Source organism: Monodelphis domestica, chromosome 5, assembly GCF_027887165.1.
Source record: "Monodelphis domestica isolate mMonDom1 chromosome 5, mMonDom1.pri, whole genome shotgun sequence".
NCBI lineage: Eukaryota > Metazoa > Chordata > Mammalia > Didelphimorphia > Didelphidae > Monodelphis > Monodelphis domestica.
Window position 1 is genome coordinate 239,799,573 of NC_077231.1, and position 19,237 is coordinate 239,818,809.

Below are 19,237 nucleotides of genomic sequence, written 5' to 3' on the forward strand. Positions count from 1 at the left end.
TTTTTGCTGATTTTTTCTTCTCTTCATCATCTTTTCTTTTTCTTTTAATGTTTTTGCAATATGGAATGATTCCCAGGATGGGGGAAGTATACTTGGAGAACTTGGAGACATAAAATCAATGAAAAAATTTTAAATCTTCCATGGGATACCAGAAGCATCTCTAAAGGTTTTGTGACATTAGACAAGTACCAATGGAGCACACAGTGTGTGTTCTATGCACCTTTCTTTTCCACTGTTGCAACATGATAGGTCCATTTCATGCCATTTTTTCATTATTTTTAACATGATATAATTTCCTACTGGGAATATGTTACAGCCTGCTTGATTGGAAGAGACACAATCTTTGTGTCTTTGAGCTTTGAAAAATCAATTTTCTAAATACTTGTTATACTTCAAAAAAAATGACTGTTGTTACAAAGGAAAAAGGCAATACTAGTAACTGCCAAGCCTTTCCCTGCTAATAAAAATTTCACAGAGCAAAACTTCGTGAGAATTGCTTACCTGTGACTGCAGGGTTACTTTGATCAAAATAGAAGGGAATTTGCAAAAGATATTCTATAGCAGATCGTACCCTTAGATCCACACAGTTGTCTGAAAGGTACAGAGAATGCAATATTCTTCTATGCTTATTTTTGTTCAACATAAAAAGTGTTTCATTTGGTAGAACACAGTGTTACAGTAAAAGTTATCTTTCAACTCAGTTTCAAAACATTTTGTATTTTTCTTTACTTCATAAATTGCTATAGCTAAACTAATCACCTGATGGCCATCCCACTGGAACTAATTTTCTCTAGATTTAGCTAGGCTAATCCTTGAAAAAGAGACTCCTATTGCAAGAACCATATCTAGTATGGTAGAACCTGCCAGAACTTACTCTCCATCAACATAATCTTCAGGAAGCAATAATCCCCTCCATATCATATCATTGAAGCAGGGATTTTGAACTTTTTTGGCATCATGGAATCCATTCAGTGTCCAGTAGAAGCCTATGGACCCTTCCTCAGAATAATGATTTTCAATGCACAAAATATTAGAATCCAATAGGAACCAATTATATTGAAATTTAGTTGTCATGATGTTTTAATAAAACTTCACATACTCTAGGTTAATTACCCCTTCATAGAGTCAAATTTAGTGGTTTAATTCTTGAGCCAATAATTCTATTTTCATCCGTAAACCAAAGAAATGGGTGTGTATATATGTGATGTATGCACATATGTAGCTATAGTGTTATATATCCAGAACATTTTCCAACCTCTGAATAAGTAATTTCCTTCCACATTTTTCTGCCTGGGATGATGTACAGATCAGTGCCATAAGGTCATGGTCATATTCAGAAAACATACTTTTGGAGATAGGAGGTCCTGAGTTCAAATTTAGCATCAGACATTTCCTGGCCAAGTTACCTAACCCCAGTTGCCCAGCCCTTACCTCTCTTCTCCCTTGGAACTAATATTTATTAATTCTAAGACAGAAGGTACGAGTTTGGTTTTTTTTAAGTAAGCAAAGTGGAGCAAGTGGAGCAAGACCACCTCTACTAGCTAAAAGTCATGTGTTCTTGCTTATCTCTTCAGGGAATCTCATTTTACATGCAGAGTATGAAACAACACCAAGAGCAAATAGCACAAGCTGATGTGAATTTGACACCATGATTAACCCAACTTTTAAGGAGGAATTGTCACAGATGCTCCATGTCAGCAGATGCTCAGACTGCTGTTGTTAGAACTGAGTGCTCTCCAGAGGATCTAGTCTCTGCTGTAATTATCAGCAATTGAATAATCCTTACTCTGTCTCTAGGGACCAGGCTCCACCTGCCTACCCTTATATGCCACCCAGAAGGTTATATGAAACCAAAGAAAGAAGAAAGAATATTCTCCAAAAGGAGAAAAGAAGAGTATTTAAAATTCAGAAAAGTGCAGGAAGACTTATTGATAACTGACACAGAATGAAACAGAGTCAAGAAAACAGTGTACAGGATAACTACAATAATATAAATCAAAAGAACAAAAGAAGAAACTAAACACCATGTTGTTGTAATGACCAGAAGTGGTCTCAGAGAAGAGGAAAAAAAAATACCACTTTCCTGAATTGCAGAGGGAGGGGACTGTTGGTGTCAAACATTAACATCAAACATATGGTCACACTTGTTTGAATTGTACTTTTGTTTGTTTTGTTTTGTTTTGTTTTACAATGGATTGTTTGCTGGGAGAAGAGGAAGGATATAATCAATGCAAGTAATATAAATGAAAAATAAAATAAAATTATTTTAAAATATATTTATATAAGTAATACATAAATATATATTTTATATTTTATTACATCAAAACATTTTATATACATGTAACAATTTTAATTAAAAAACAAAACTAAAAAGCATCAGTAAAAAACTTAATTGAGAAATAAAATTTAAAATATTTGAAAATATTTTATATATTACATAAATGTATTTTGCTATATATATATAACTAGAATATATTATTTATCAATTTAATTTAAAAATAACATTTTAATCAAAATTATCAATAAAAAGCTTAATTTAAATGTTTTTAAACTTAAACATGAACAAAGAGCCCCTTTCCTAGGATCAGAAAAGCATATTCAATTGTAATCTTAAGAGTCTCTATTTGATTTCCTGAGAGTAGAAATGTTTTCATTTTTTAATATTTGTATTTCCAATGCCCATTGCAATCTCTGATACACAACAGATCTTTAATAAATGCTTGTGGATTGGAAAAAAAAAGTCTCTACTTGCATGAGCTAGATCCTAAGATGGTGGTCTCCTTGTTCAAAGTTTGTTTCTTATTTATTTATCCATATTCTCCTTGAGCTCTGAAAACTGACCATGATCCATGCTTTCAGATTTAGACTCTACTTCACATACCCTCCCACCTGCCTGAAATTTCTGTATGCCAAACCCTTAAGTTCCTGACCAGAGAGCATATGGTTCTGTTAGATAATTTATCACTTAAGTCAATTGCTTCTTACTAAAATAATAGCTGATTTAGTTTAGTCTTATTTTGGTAGTTTTATCCTCCAGGGCCTCTACTTCCCAGAAAATCCTCTGATTGTGTTCCCTGCTTATACAGGACCTCTGAATGTGGACTCTCCCCACCCCATACCAACCCCATCAGCTTGTCTACTTGAACTCTCAAATGTGTCCATTTCCGCAAGTCTAACCTAACTGGAATCCAAAAGACCAACTTTTGTCCTCTATACTGTTGGCCTATCCTAACCTGTTCTGCTAGTCTCACCCTTTCGGAATTGCTCAGTGTTCTTTTCTTTCATGGCATATTATGTTTTTTAAAAGAAAAGGTGGAAAATTCATTTGTAATATGTTGAGAATCAAGGGATATAGCCTGGGCAAATGATTTCATAAGTATTGGGAATTCCACTATAGATATTCCTTCCAGGAGGTGCTAGATCTAAACTTTCTCTGTAACTGTCATCTTACCAGGGTGGTGTGGGGCACTGAGATGTTGACCAACTGGATACAGGTGAGATAGCCACTGTAACTCCAAGACAGAGCTTGAGCCTCTATTTCTCTTTCTGGGGAATCCTAGAAAGGCCACTTAACTTCTCTAGCTCCTGGTAACATTTCTAAATCTATAAGTTGAAAAAGACTTGAATATATATTTTGATTAAGAGTATTTCTCCTCATTGGAGAGTCCTTAGAACAAATATGAAAGACAGACAGACAGACAGAGTCAGAGAGAGACAGAGAGAGGGAGACAAAGAGAGACAGAGACACACACACAGAGAGAGAGAGAGAGAGAGAGAGAGAGAGAGAGAGAGAGAGAGAGAGAGAGAGAGAGAGAGAGAGAGAGAGAGAGATTAGGTTTTTTGTCAGGTATAAAAATCAAAATATAGTGAACTAAAATTTCAAAGAATTTGAAAGCTATAGAGAGAGCTTTTGTAAACTTGGTCAAAAACAATTTTCTCAGAGTGTACATGATGAGAGTTTCCTGGATATTAAGCTTCTTTTTTATTGAGACTTCTGTAAGAATACTACATTTTTTTCTTGTTTCCACATAAACAACTGGTTTTCCATGGCTAATTCACAATACTAGGGTTGCAAATGTCTCAAAAGCAACCTTTTACAAAACTGTAGCAAAGGTATTTTTCTTTATCATCTCTATCTTTCTCTTTCTAGACTGTTTTCTCCTTCCTCCTCTTCTCTTGGTAGGACTTCTAGCCTAATCTTCCTTACCTAGGACAACTTACATTGTAAACCATCTCTCTTAAGAAAGGACTTTTAAGCATCAGAGCCCGAAAGGAGACATATTTTCTCCATATGAATTAAAAGCAGGAAAAAGTTTCTGATTTTGTACCTATCTTTTCTTAAAGCCCAAGTCAATCCCTTACACTCAGAAAGCACTTATAAATGTTTAATGAATTGCCTGCTGGCTCTTTTTAGAACTAATAACTTTTGTCTGATGTATCCACATGAGAGTGAACAAAAATTTGCAGAGAGATGAAGCAAGGATTTTTCTTGTCTTTTCTAAGCAAATTTATCCAGAGAGTGGCCTCTATTCTCCCCTTCCCTTTATGTATGTTTACATAACCAATAAGCCCTAGTTGCCAGCAGACTTTGGAATGAGAATAATCTTTATTTCTCTTTAATAAATTTTTCTTTAATAATAATAATAATAATTCTCTTTAATAAAAATTTACCAACTTGGTAAAAACAATCAAATTTGAGATAACAGAACAAACTGTGCCTGTTGAAAGAAGAACAAAATTATTTCCTATCATAATCTCATCTTGTCAAAAGAAGAACATTAAGCCTTTCACCACAGGTTATTAGTAGGAGAATCAAGTTACATACTCACATACTTTATCTAAGATGGAGCTTTAGCTTAAGCCTTTCCTAGGGTTCCATTTGCAGACTATCAGAGTAGCTGGGCAACTTGCCTCATTCACCTAATCAGTCATTACCCACAATGGTTTTACTATGTTTGGTTTTACATGTATCTGCTCTTCTTTTTAGGGGTGTCACAAAATTAACTTTTATTCATTTTGATTTTTAAAGAAATTCTTTCAAACCATGCAAAATGTTGTCAAAGGGAAGAAAATGGGATCAAAAAGGAGAGGAAATTGACAAAACACTAGTGATTAACTCCAGTCAAAAAAGTTTGTAATATTTGTGTTAGAGGTTGACTTAAGGTCTTCAGGTCACTTTGGGACAAGATATCAAGTTGAATGGCTTATGAGCAGAGTTATTCTTTTTATTTTTAAAAATTAATTTCAAGATCAGAGGCAGCAGAAATAGACCCACCATCTCATTAAATAATGGATTCCCTGATTATTCAAATGGTTAGATTATTATAATTGTATGAATGTATCATGTGCAAAGAACATAAGGCATCCAGTTGAAAGAGTAGCTTACTGAAGCCGTAAGGTCTTCAATTCCTTTCATTTCAAGAATTTTTGACAGTTTAGATGGGAATACCTCTTGTAGTAATGGTATGTACTTCATCATCAATAATTCCATTTACTAACAATGCACCCTGGGCAAGTTAATTTTGTCTCCATGTGCCTCATTTTCCTCTCATCTAAAGTGATAAGAAAAGAGAAGCTAAGTTCTCTACTGCTTTCTAGTTAAAAACCCTAAATACTGTGAAATAATATCATCTCTCTGAACCTTTTATAAAATGAATGGTCTATATCACTGTAGTATTGAAAAAATTCTAAATCCTGCCAGTTTAGATGTATCATTATTACAAAATCACAGACTAGAGACTTCATCAGTCAACTCATTTCTGAAGACCAATCTCTTCTGAACTTTCCCAAAAACAGTCATTCAACCTTTGCATTAAGATTTTGAGGGGCTCTGAATGCCGCTCTATGGGGCTTCACCACCACCACTTTCAGAAAGTTCCAATAGTTGGACAGTTTTGCCTTCCAATGTGCTAAATAACGTCTGCCACATGTGAGACAATGAATACATCAAAGTAGCCATTTGACTTGTTAAGCAACTTCTGCCTATTGCTCCTAGTTCTGCCTTATTGGATCAAGTGCAATCATTTTAATCCCTCCTGCACATGACATTCTTTCAAATATTTGTCAAATGCTACAGAATCCTCCCCCAAAACCTTCTTTTCTCCAATTTCTTCCATTGTCACTAGTATTGTAAGAACTCAAGTCCTTTCATTATCCTTATCACCCTCCTCTGGATGCAGCAGCCTTCCATAATTATGGCATTCATGACTACTAGTACAATAGTAAATAGACAGTAGTATAGAAGGACCCCGATATCCCATGCTCTGGAAGCTCTGCCTCTCAATGCAAACATCAGCTTTTTTGTCCACATGTTGCCTTGACAATTCATATTGAATTTCAGGTTCACTAAAAATCTAGCCATTTTTGTAAGAACTGTCATCTATCATCCTTTCCCACCCACTACCCACTTTTCATTTCTGAAGTTAATTTTCTTTAAGACCAACCTAAGACTTTTCTGTGAAATTTATTCTTAGATTCTAGACTATTGAGATAATTTTGGAACCTAGCTCAGTCATCTATCATACTGATGTCCTTTTACAGTTTTATGTCATCTGCAAATTTGAGCATTCCATCTATGTCTTCATCCAGGTCATTGATAAAACAAATATTAACAAACACAAGATCAAACACAATTCCTGGGACACTCCATTAAAGCCATCCTTGGCTAGAGGTTTTCTTCTTTTTATAAAAAAGTGTTTTTTTTTATTTCAAATATTTTTTCAGGGTTACATGATTCATGATTCCCCACACACACTCTTTCCTCCCCCCTCCTGAATATGACGAGGAGTTGCACTGGATTATACACATATCATTGTTCAAAAGCTTTTTCTGTGTTATTCATATCTGCAGGAGCATGATCCTTTAACATCAAAACCCCAATCATATCCCTATCACATTATGTGATCAATCATATTTTTCTAATGCATTTCCATTTCCACAGTTTTTTCTCTGGACATGTACAGCATTCTTTCTCACAAGTTCCTCTGAACTGCCTTGGGTCATTGCATTGCTGCTGATAGAGAAGTTCATTGCATTTGATTGTGCCACAGTGTATCCGTCTCTGTGTACAATATTCTCCTGGTTCTATTCCTTTCTCTCTGCATCAATTTCTTGAGGTCATTCTAGTTCACATGGAATTCTACCTGTTCATTATTCCTTTTAGCACAATAGTATTCCATAACCATCAGATACTACAATTTATTTAGCCATTCCCCAGTGGATGAACACCACTTCATTTTTCAATTATTTGCTACAAAAAAGAGCAAGACTATAAATATTTGTGTACAAGTTTTTTTTTTTCCCCTTATTATCTCTTTGGAGTACAAACACAGCAGTGGTATGGTTGGGCCAAAGGGTAGGCATTCTTTTAAAGCCTTTGGCACATAGTTCCAAATTGCTCTCCAGAATGGTTGGAACAATTCAGAAATCCACCAGCAATGTATTAGTGCCCCAATTTTGCCACATCCCCTCCAACAATTATCACTTTATTTTGCTGCCATATTGGCCAGACTGCTAGGTGTGAGATGGTAGCTCAGGGTAGTTCTGATTTGAATTTCTTTAATCAAGAGGGATTTAGAACACTTTTTCATGTGCTTATTGATAGTTTTGATTTTATCCTGTGAAAACTACCTATTCATAAACCTTGACCATTTATCAATTGGGGAATGGCTTAATTTTTGGTAAATTGGACTTAGTTCCTTATATGTTCAGAAAATTAAAACCTTTCTCAGAGAGTTTCATTATAAAAGTGTACTCCTAAGTTTGGTGCTTTCCTTCTAATTTTGGTTGTGTTGGTTTTGTTTGTACAAAAACTTTTTAATTTGATATAATCATAATATAAAATATATATAATATAAAAAGTCATTCATTTTACATTTTGCAATATTCTCTATCTCTTGCTTGGTCTGAAGTTCCTTCCTTTCTCATAGATCTTACAGGTTTATAATTCTGTGTTCACCTAATTTATTTATGATTTCACTCTTTATATATGTCATATACCAATTTTGAATTTATCTTGGCATAGGGTGTAAGATGTTACTCTAAACCTAATTTTTCCCCATACAGTTTTCTAATTTTCCCAGCAGTTTTTGTCAAATAGTGAGTTCTTGTCCCAAAAGTCTTAGGGTTTGTTGAACATTAGCTTGCTGAGGTCATTTAACACAACTCTATTCCATTCATCCTTCTGTCTCATAACCAGTACCATATTGTTTTGATGAATACTACTTTATAGTACGGTTTAAGATCTGGTAATGCTAGGCCCCCATCCTTCACATATTTTTCATTATTTCTCTTGATATTCTTAATCTTTTGTTCTTCCAGATGAACTTTATTATATTTTTTTCTAATTCTATAAAAAAAGTTTTTTGGTAGTTTGATAGGTATGGCACTTAATAAGTAGATTAATTTAGGTATGATTGTCATTTGTATAATATTAGTTCATCCTACCCAGGTGCAATTAATGTTTTAACAACTGTTTAGATTTAGTATTAAGTGTGTCAAAAGGGTTTTGTAGTTGTTTTCATATAATTCCTGTGTTTGTCTTGGCAGATAGATTCCTCGATATTTTATATTGTCTAGAATGATTTTAAATGGAGTTTCTCTTTCTAATGTCTACTGCTGAGTTATGATGGAAATATATAGAAATGCTGATGATTTATGTGGGTTTATCTTATACCCTGCTACTTTGCTGAAGTTAATTATTTCTATTAATCTTTTAGTTGAGTTTCTGGGTTCTTTAAGTATACCATCATATCATCTGCAAAGAGTAATAGCTTGGTCTCCTCATTGCCCATTTTAATCCCTTCAATTTTTTTCTTCTCTAATTGCTACTTCTAGTGTTTCTAGTACAATATTAAATAATAGAGGTGATAACAGGCATCCTTGCTTCACTCTTGATCTTATTGGGAAGGCTTCTAACTTGTTCCCATTGCAGGTGATACTTGCTGATGGTTTTAAATATATACTCTTTATTATTTTAAAGAATGGCCCTCCTATTCCTATACATTTTAGTTTTTTCAATAGGAATGAGTGTTGTCTTTTGTCAAAGGCTTTTTCTGCATCTAGTCAGATAATAATGTGATTTCTGTTGGTTTAGTTTTTGATATGGTCAATCATATGGATAGTTTTCCTAATATTAAACCATTCTTGCATTCCTGGTATATATCCCACCTGATCATAGTGAATAATATTCTTGATAACTTGCTGGAGTCTTTTTGCTAGTATTCTATTTAAGATTTTTGCATCTATGTTCATTAAGGAGATTAGTCTGTAGTTTTATTTCTCTGTTTTTGGTCTTTCTGACTTTGGAATTATTACCATATTTGTCTCATAAAAGGAGTTTGGCAAAACTCCTTCATTGCTCATTTTGTCAAATAATTTGTTTAGATTGGGATTAGCTGTTCTTTAAATGCTTGATAGAATTCACCTGTGAATCAATCTAGCCCTGGGGATTTTTTCTTAGGAACTTCCTTGATGGCTTGTTGAATTTCTTTTTCCAAGATGGGATTATTTAAGTATTCTATTTCCTCTTTTGTTAATATAGGCAATTTATATTTTTGTAAATATTCATCCATTCCACCTAGATTGTCATATTTATTGCCATATAATTGAGCAGAGTAATTCTTAATAATTACTTAATTTCTTCTTCATTAGAGATGAGATCACCCTTTTCATCTTTGATACTATTGATTTGATTCTATTCTCTCTTCTTTCTTTTTTTTATTAGATTAACTGGTACTTTGTCTATTTTATTTGTTTTTTTTTTCCAAAGTGCTAACTCCTAGGCTTATTTATTAGTTTAAAAGTTCTTTTACTTTCAATTTTATTAATTTCTCCTTTAATTTCTTGGATTTCCAAATCAGTTTTTATCTGGGGGGTTTTAATTTGTTCTTTTTCTAATTTCATAAACTACAAGTCCAATTCATTGATCTCTGCGCTCTGTGTTTTGTTGGTATAGGCACTCAGAGATATAAAATTTCCCCTGAGTACTGATTTGGCTATATTCCATAGGTTTTGATATGATGTCTCCTCATTGTCATTCTCTTTAATGAAGTCTGTAATTGTTTCTATGATTTCTTCTTTGACCAACCTGTTTTGAAGAATTAGATTATTTACTTTCCAATTAACTTTGTTTGCCTTTCCATGGACTCTCATTGATTATAATTTTTACCATAATGATCTGGAAAAGTAGCATGTATTATTTCTGCTTTTCTTCATTTGTTTGCAATATTTTTATGCCCTAGTACAAGGTCAGTCTTTATATATATGCCATGTACTGCTGAGAGGAAGGTATGCTCCTTTTATCCCTGTTCAGTTTTCTCCATTTATCCATTAACTCTGATTTTTATAGCATTTCATTTACTTCCCTTACTTCTTTCTCATTTATTTTTTGGTTTGATTTATCTAGTTCTCAAAGGGAAAAGTTGAGATCCCCCACTAGTATGGTCTTACTATCTATTTCCTTCTTGAGTTCCTTCAATTTTTCCTTTAGAAATCTAGATGTCATACAATTTGGTGCATAAATGTTTAGTACTGATATTGCTTCATTTTTTATAGTATCTTTTTCATTTCCTTCCTTATCTCTTTTAATCAGATAAATTTCTACTTTGGCTTTGTCTGATATCATGATTGCAATTCCTGCTTTATTATTTACTTTAGATGATGCATAATAAATTGTGCTCCTGTCTTTGACCTTGAATCTGTGTGTGTGTGTGTGTGTGTGTGTGTGTGTGTGTGTCACCTTTCCTTAAATGTGTTTCTTATAAACAACATATAGTAGGATTCTGGTTTTTAATCCATTCTGCTATCTGCTTCCATTTAATGGATGAGTTCATTCCATTTACATTTAGCATTATAATTATTAATTGTGTATTGTCTTCCATAGTGTTATCCTCTTTACATCTCACTCAATTCCCTTTCACTCTGTTCTTCCTCACCAGTATTTTGCTTTTGTCACCTCTCTATTTCCCCCTCCCTTCAATTATCCTCCCTTCCGTTGTCTTGTTCCCCTTTTTCATCTCTGTAGGGTGACAGAATTGTATACCCCACTGAGTATATTCTTTTTCCTCCTCTCTGAGCCATTTACAAAGAGTGTAAAGTTTTAGCATTGTCTCATATTTTGCCTTCAAATTTTTTGTTTAGGTCTGGTTTATTCCTCATGAATGCTTGGAAATCTTCTATCTTATTGAATGATCATTTTTCCCCTGAAAGAATATACTCAGTTCTGCTGGGTAGGTGACTATGGGTTGTAAATCCAAATCTTTTGACTTCCTGAATATCATATTCCATGTGTATGTATTCCATTCCATTAATTATTAATTATTAATTCATTAATATTCCATTCCATTAATGTAGAGGCCTCTAGGTCCTGAGTGATCCTGATTGTAGCCCCATGGTACTTTAATGGTTTCTTTCTTACTGTTTGAAGCATTTTTTTCCTTGACTCAATGATTCTTGAATTTAGCTATTACATTCCTGGAAGTTGTCAGTTGATAATTTCTTTCTGGAGGCAATCTGTGAATTCTTTAACTTTCAATTTTATTTTCTTGTTCAAGGATCTCTGAATAATTACCTTTAATAATTTCTTGCAATATGATATCCAAAGTTTTTTTCATCATCATAGCTTTCAGGTAGTCCAATAATTCTCAGATTGTTTCTCCTAGATCTATTTTCTAGGTCAGTTGTTCTTTTGATAAGAGATTTCATGTTTTCCTCTGTTTTTTCATTACTTTGATTATGCTTTATTTTTTCTTGATTTCTCATTATCATTAGTTTCTATATGGTCAATTCTGATTTTTAAGATCTGGTTTTCCTCTATCAGTTTTTGATTCTCTTCTTTCAATTGGACCATTTCATCTTAAATCACTTTCATTTCTTCTTTGATTATTTTCCCATCTTCTTGCATTATTTTCCTTTCTTCTTGCATCACTTTCCTTTCTTTTTGCATCAATTTCACTTCTCTTCCCCACTTTTCCTCTACCTCTGTTAATTGATTTTTGAAGTCTTTTTTGAGCTCTTCCAAACTGTATCCATTTCATATTTTTCTTTTGGGATTTGCAAGTGTTTCCTTTGCTTTCACTGTATCCTTCTTTGTCTGCACCTTGCCTTTTGTCTCCATAAAAGTCTTTGGAGTTAAGTGCCTTTTGGTTATTTACTCATTTTCCCTATTTAATTATAGGTAGGCTCTGTTTTTTGAGAAGTTGGGGGTACCCTCTCAAAATTTAGTCTTTCTTTAATGCTATTTTCAGGTTATTTTCTGGGTTGTTACTAGTTTACCAGAGGGTCTGAGGGTTGAAAGCTCTGATAATCCCCTCCAAGTACTGATTCAATTGTACCTTGAGATGATGATAGCTTAAAGACTTTCCTCAGACTTGAGAGTAAGTTTTTGATCTCACTCTGCACTTGATCAGGTCAGGTGCTGTTCAAAATCTAAGTCCAAGTTCAAAATCTAGTCTAAGGCTTAGGCTCAATTTTTTTTATTTCATGGTGTTCTTGATTCAATTAGGCACACCCTTGATTGACCTGTCCTGGAGCTCTGCCCTTAGTTTTGGGCAAAGAGATCCCAGGAAAGCTCCCCCTGATAACTGTATCCCTGCCCCAAACCACAGATTATGTCCTCATCCCAAGCCCAGTCTGTGATTCTTGGCTTTGTGGGCCCACATGGATCAGCCCCCTTTAGCTCAGATTGCCCAGGGCTGAGGCTCCTAACTTCTCCATAGGTTTGAGATTTCAAGGGGTATGAGTTTGCTTGGACCACCACTTGCACTTGCAGAATCTCAGGGTCAGCCCCTTAGATAAGGCTTAAGCTTAGAACCTGTGAGAGCAGATGTATGGGTGTGTGGATGTAGCTTGTTCTTCACTCTCTGCTATACCTCCACTAGCTCCACTCCCTTCTCACTACAATTCTCCAGATAGTCTCTGCCTACCTTTTGGGTTTCTCTTCTTTTGATGGTTGTTTCACTCTGTCTCTTTGTTGATTCCTTCACTCCTGTATTCATTTTGTGGCAATATTTTACTCTTGGTCAGGGAGGATGTTTGTGGTGAAACTATGCTGCTCTCTAGTTACTCCTCCATCTTGGCTCCTTACCTCCCTAGTGGTTTCCTTCTTAAGAGACATCAAATTGTAGCTAAAGTGATTTTAAGTTATTCATAACTACTCTGTTGGTCTAGTCATTTGTTAAGTTTGGGAACTGCTTAATTCTCTCTGTCTTGCTCACATGAGTGGCATCAGATCCTTAGGACTATAGGTTGTAAACCTTAAAATTTCTTAGACTTATGAATGTTGGAAATTTCCCCATTGGGAAATTTCATACTTGAAAAAATTTCCTACTGATAGTAAGAACTCTATTGGAATGTGAAACTCCTTGGCATGGGAGGATCCTTCTCCTCCCTACTTAAGACTACTTTAGGACAGAAACCTTTTGCTAAACAATGGAAAGGGCTTTGACCTATGCTTAAGCATAGAACAGGAAGTTCTTTGAATCATGATTGATTTTAGAATTGATACAATAGAGATACTTGGAATGACAGAACCAGGTCTTGGAAACTACAATCTCCACCCTACTCAGAGTAACAGGATTTAGGAAGGGCTGCAGCAAAGATCAAGATTTAATTATTTGAGAATATGACCTTCAACAGACATGTGAAAAGGAGAGAGACCTCTGGGCCATCCTGGTTTAAGCTAGAGCCACCATTGGCACAGGGGAGAAATTGACAGTGATTGGTAGATGTGAGAACAGAGGGGAGGGAACTTAGATTGTTTGCTAAAAGATAGCGGGGTCTGAGGAGGAGGAGGTTTTGCTCTGAGGAGAGAGTTTTTTGCTCTGAAGAAGGTCTGAGAGGAGAGAGGTCCTGGAGGGAGAGCTCCTGGAGAGGTCTTGAAGGAGGCTGTGGAAGGAGAACTCAGAAGGAGTCAGGAGGAGAATTCTATGGAAACATTTCTTGAAAGGAGGCTCTCTTGAAGGTGGAGCCTGAGGTTGGCATGAGAAGGCCTTACCTAGAGAGATCTTGGGTGAGTGATAAAACCAACTGACTGATTTATCTCTTAGGACTGAGGTCTAGGCCTTATTGGCTTGAGACCCTTCATTCTTATTCCTTTCTTACTTTCTCTCTTTTTCTATTGATTAATCAGTGTATTATAAATTAAATTTCTCTATAAAACCCAGTTGGCTTGGGCATATTCATAAATTGGGAATATATTCCCTGGCGACCATCTTATATTTATATAAACCCAAGACACAGTAGAAAACATATTTCAGTGGTCATAATTGATATATATATATTTCCCTTGCTCCCAAACATTTTTATTATCACAAGGTTACTAGATATAGACTTGGAATAGACCTCAAAATCCATTTGGACCAATTCCCTGATTTGTGCAGATGAGAAAAATGAAGCTTACAGATGTTAAGTAACTTGCTCAATGTCACATGTGCAATAGACATAAGATTTGGTATTTCAAGCAAAGTGAATGCACTTTCCCCTGTGCTGCCTTCCATGATTGGTCCATTTTTTTCTGAAATCTGATGTACTTTCAGCCTTCTTTTAGTCTATCAGTCTAAAAATCCTATCATAAAAGGAAACACATGTCTTGTCTAACATGTTGACAATCTTTTTGTTTTAGTAATGTAATCACTTTAGAAATACTACAGACTTCCAAAGAATGTTCTTTTTTGTTGTTCTTATTGAGTCTTTTCAGTCCTCTCTGACTCTGCATGACCCCATTTTTGGTTCTGGGTTTTGTTTTTGTTTGGTTGGGGTATTTTTGGCAAAGATACTAGATCAGTTTGCCATTTCTTTCTCTGGTTCATTTTTAAAACAAGGAAACTGAGGATAATAGTGTTAAGTGACTTTCCCAGGATCACACATCTGGTAAATGTCTGAGGCTTGATTTGAATTCAGATCTTTCTAACTCCAGGCTTGGGCCTCTATCCACTGTACCAGCAAACCCTAAACTAAGCTAATCAGACACTTTGGGCCAATTGCCAAATCTCATTTATGAGTATGTGACCATATGTAAATGAAAAGATTATGGTACAAGGGAAACTACAGAGAGCATAAACATATAAGGCACAGAGTTGTAATCAGACATAATTTGTCATTGTTACTATTTGCATTGTGGTGGAAATGAATTTATCAAATTGTTCGCAGAAATATTTCATATGCTATCAGTCATAACATGTTATCATTAGTTTTGATGAATTGCTTTTTTCTTTCTTTTTAAAAAATTTTGTTGAAGGGTAGCTTCTTATTAAGGAGTAGAAGGATGGATATATTTTGAAATAAAGTTGGTATAGAAACAAAACTTATAAATGCAATGACACCCCTAGAAGGAAGAAAAATGACTTGAATTCTCTCAGATCTCTAGGATTTAGAGTTTTTCCTCATCTGAAACAAGTAAATAATAAAAAAAAATAAGAGGAGAGAAGTCACAGAAAATAGTGAGTTCACAGTTTCCCCATAAGCTATGAAATGGGCAGAAATTATAGTAGCCTTAAGAGACCAGCAAAAAAAAAATCAAATCCCAGAAGTCTAAGTGAGTCCAGACCATTCTTCCAATCTCTAAAAGTGGTGTTACATCAATAAAATTTTTTTAAAATTTCAATTATTTAAAGAAATGTTGTTTCAAAGGTCTGACAGAAGACAAAGAAGGTATCTCAAGGTACAGAAATATGAGACTGAGGGCACCAAAGATCAATTTTACAAATATACCCAGCTATCCAAAGATGATGATGAAGTTACTATTTAAAACCAGCTACTTTAGAAACAGAGGGGACATTTAAATTACCATAGTAAGGTTCAAGATGTTAGATCCTCCCTTAAAGAACCAGCACTAATCCTGAGTCTCTGATCTACTAGTTCTACATAGGAATTCATTGCTTATTCTAATGGGAGCAGTATGTAGTTGGGAAGATCCTAAAGTACCTTCTAGTAAAGTACCTTTGGACATAAAGGACATTTGTCCAGTCACAACAAAAACAAGTTGAGGCCAAAACTAAAGTGGTCTCTCTCTCTCTGAAGTCTGTCATTGATATCTGTAACATACCCTTTCTGCCACCTTCCTTAACTCACTCCTGATACCTGTTTCCCGGTTTTGCAGAGTACCCTTTCCTCTACTGAAGTGCCAATTATTTTCTGGAGGACCCTTTCTATTGAAATAATTAAGTATCTGCTGTCATTATTTACATTATAAAATTCTTCAAATCATTCTGTTGTGAACCCTCCTAACTAGTGATCTTTTTAAATAATCTATAATTATGAAAAGAAAATAAATAATATTTGAATAAAAGGCTTTGTCTCCTTTTCAAGAAAATTTTAAGTCAAAAATTAAAAAGCAAAAAAGATTCATAGGACTTAGAGATGTGTATAACTACCTCATTTTATAAAAGAACATTGTTACACTTAAAAGTAAAATTATTTCCCAAAGGCCACACAGATTGTGAGAAGTAGTCAAAATTTGAAACCACATCTTTTGATTATAAAACTTAATTAGACATAATTAACATGCAGCACCACAACAATTTTGAATATCATTATGGTTATGTTTTAAACTTTATTTGATCAAAACAGTTACTGTATGTTTGAACTCCATCTCCATTGTTGGATGCTTCAGTAGCATGGACCTCTACTAATGTACCATGATGATTTGTTCATAATATAAACATTAAGAGACTAACAGAAATGCATTTGTGAGTATTTACTACTTTAATCAAACAAAATTTACTCAGATATCTCATCTGGAGTATCTTTTGTGAAAGATAATACGACAGAGTGGTCCATGTACAGGACCTCAAGCCACCCAAATTAACCATTCTACTGCTAATTTTCTTCTCCTAGCAGTCATCTATAAAATGGAGGGAGTGGTGTCAGACTAGTTAATCACTAAGTTTCTTTCAAGACAAACATTCTATGATGAAGGTGTCTGTACAAACAATGGGATAATGGATTTAGGAAGTTATCAGAGGAGGAATGATGAAAGAAAAGAAGAATAAACATTGAAAAATTAGAGAAATTATCCTCAAAAATAGTATGAAATTCACTAAGAATAAGTGCTGGGGACTATAGATAGAGGAAATAAAGCTCATGTTCTACTGTCTAGATCTTCAGAGAAGAAAATTTTCTATAGAGCCTAGTAAACCAAAAAGTATGAGCCACTATTCATTTGTTGATTTTTTTAAAATGGGCTAAATAGTTTTCTTTTCAGTCCAGATTAGAATTCAATTTCTTCTGAATATTTTAAGAAAAGTATAGACATATTGAAGGAGCAAAATTAAGATGAGAAAGACAAATGAAAGGTACAAAAATAGGATATGTATGAGAAATATAAAAATTGAATATTATTTAGTCTAGAGAATAGAGTACCAAGCTACCTGTCGAATCAACTTTGAGTATCTGAAGGAAAACTTTTAACACAGATACTGAACATATCCATCTCTGCTGAGGCTAGGACAATCATAAAAAAAAACACCTTATACAACATCCTGAACACAGGTGAAATTTTTAAAAATTGGACATTTAAAAAAGCATGAGTCACCAATTCAATAGGCATTTAGTAAGTACCTACCGTGTTGTGCAAGAAATACAAAGCAAAAAAAAAAAGAAATAGATAAGTAAATTTGTATAGCACTTTAAGTTTTCCAAATCACTTTACACATGTTATTATTTGATCCTCACAACAAACCTCAGAGAAAGGTGCTATTATATCTCCATTTTGTACATGAGGAAAAAGAAGCACAGAGAAGTGAAGTGATTGACCAAGAGTTCCACAGGTAACAAGTGTCCAAACCTGGATTAGAATTCAGGGATTCCTGACTCCAAGTCCAAAATTCTCTCTGGTTGTGTGTACCACCTGCCTTCTAGGTGCATACTTTCTACTAGTTTCTATCCAAAAAACACAGCTATGGATGTCTGATATATTTGAAATTCTTTCCATCCATGCATATAAATATATCATTGTCACACAGAATAAGATTTTCTTTTACTTTTAATCCTGATATAGGTTTCACTCAATAGATACATGATTTGTCTGAGATAGGATATACATTGCCCCTATGTGCTAACTTTACCAACCAAAGTATTATTTAATGTTTATAAACAAGAAAAAAATTATCTTATTTTGATTTCCTTTAGCAACTTGAGCGTGCTAAATGTGATTTTTATCTAATACATGAAATGTCTTACCCTGTACATGATAGCTTAACATTTTTCATGTAGTGGTTCTTCTTATCATAACATTTCAGCTGCATTCAAAAACCTGATCTCATTGTGTTCATTAGTCTACATTTACAGAGATATTCCATTTCAATCTTAGGGACATAATCAATAAATCATTTGTCTCTTTGCAATATAATTATTAAATGTAGACTAAAGTGGAGCAATACACATAAAATGATACAATGTTAGAGAATTTTGATAGCCTGACTCACATAAGGAAATTCTTTCTCATTGGAAGTCTAGTTGAATTAGTCTTGCTCGGTTTCCTCAGGAAATGTTTTCTCAACAACATATATTTCATCTACTGTGCCTTTAAATCCGAATGAACATGAGAAGAGTGAAAAGCCCAGGGGAATATACATTGACAGCCCTTGTTTTCTCTTTTTTGAACAAGTCAGGATTTTATTAATCTAATTCTTATATTACATACTTGGTGTTAATCTAATACCTCCATTTTTTTTCTTCCTTCATTCCTCAACCATCATTTTTTTTAGAAAAGCAGAAAATAAAATTTAACTAAATCAATTTTACTTCCACTTTCCATTTTCCCAAATGCCTGGGTAATGCCTGTACCTTCAGGAGTCCTTGAGCCATTTAATATTTCTTCAGTGCTTGGCTCAGCATGGAGACTTGTGCAATTGTTAATCCAAAGTGACAAGCTCTTTCCCTGCATAGGAAGAAAATATCAAAGGTAAGACAAACTTAAAGAACAGTGTTTAGTACAAGAGTAAATGGAAGACTTTCATTATCATGGAAGTGGATAGAATATTTATGTGTTTCAGTTTGCTACCTTGCCTCTCTGACCCTTGGTTTTCTCATCTATAAAATGAAGGCTGATGCATTCTGTAAGGTCTCTTCCAAATCTAAATCTATGATCTTGTGATTTAGAAATGGAAGAGTTTTTAAAGTTCCTCTAATTTGAGAAGCTCAGGGAAAAGAATTTACCTGATTTTACCTAAAATCACATAGGTGGTAAAGATTCATGCTCAGATCCTCTGGTTCCAGATCTAGTGCTTTTCCCACAATA

General features: G+C 34.3%; 1 long non-coding RNA gene across 2 annotated transcripts in view; it reads right to left on the bottom strand.

Moving 5' to 3' along the window:
* The window catches only part of LOC103095425 (uncharacterized), a 71,618-nt gene that overhangs the window by 42,793 nt on the left and 9,588 nt on the right, over positions 1 to 19,237 (bottom strand). For both annotated transcript variants that reach the window (XR_473254.3, XR_001625108.2), the window contains one exon: positions 18,784 to 18,877. This is a non-coding gene — a long non-coding RNA (uncharacterized LOC103095425). The remainder of the gene's footprint in view (positions 1 to 18,783; positions 18,878 to 19,237) is intronic.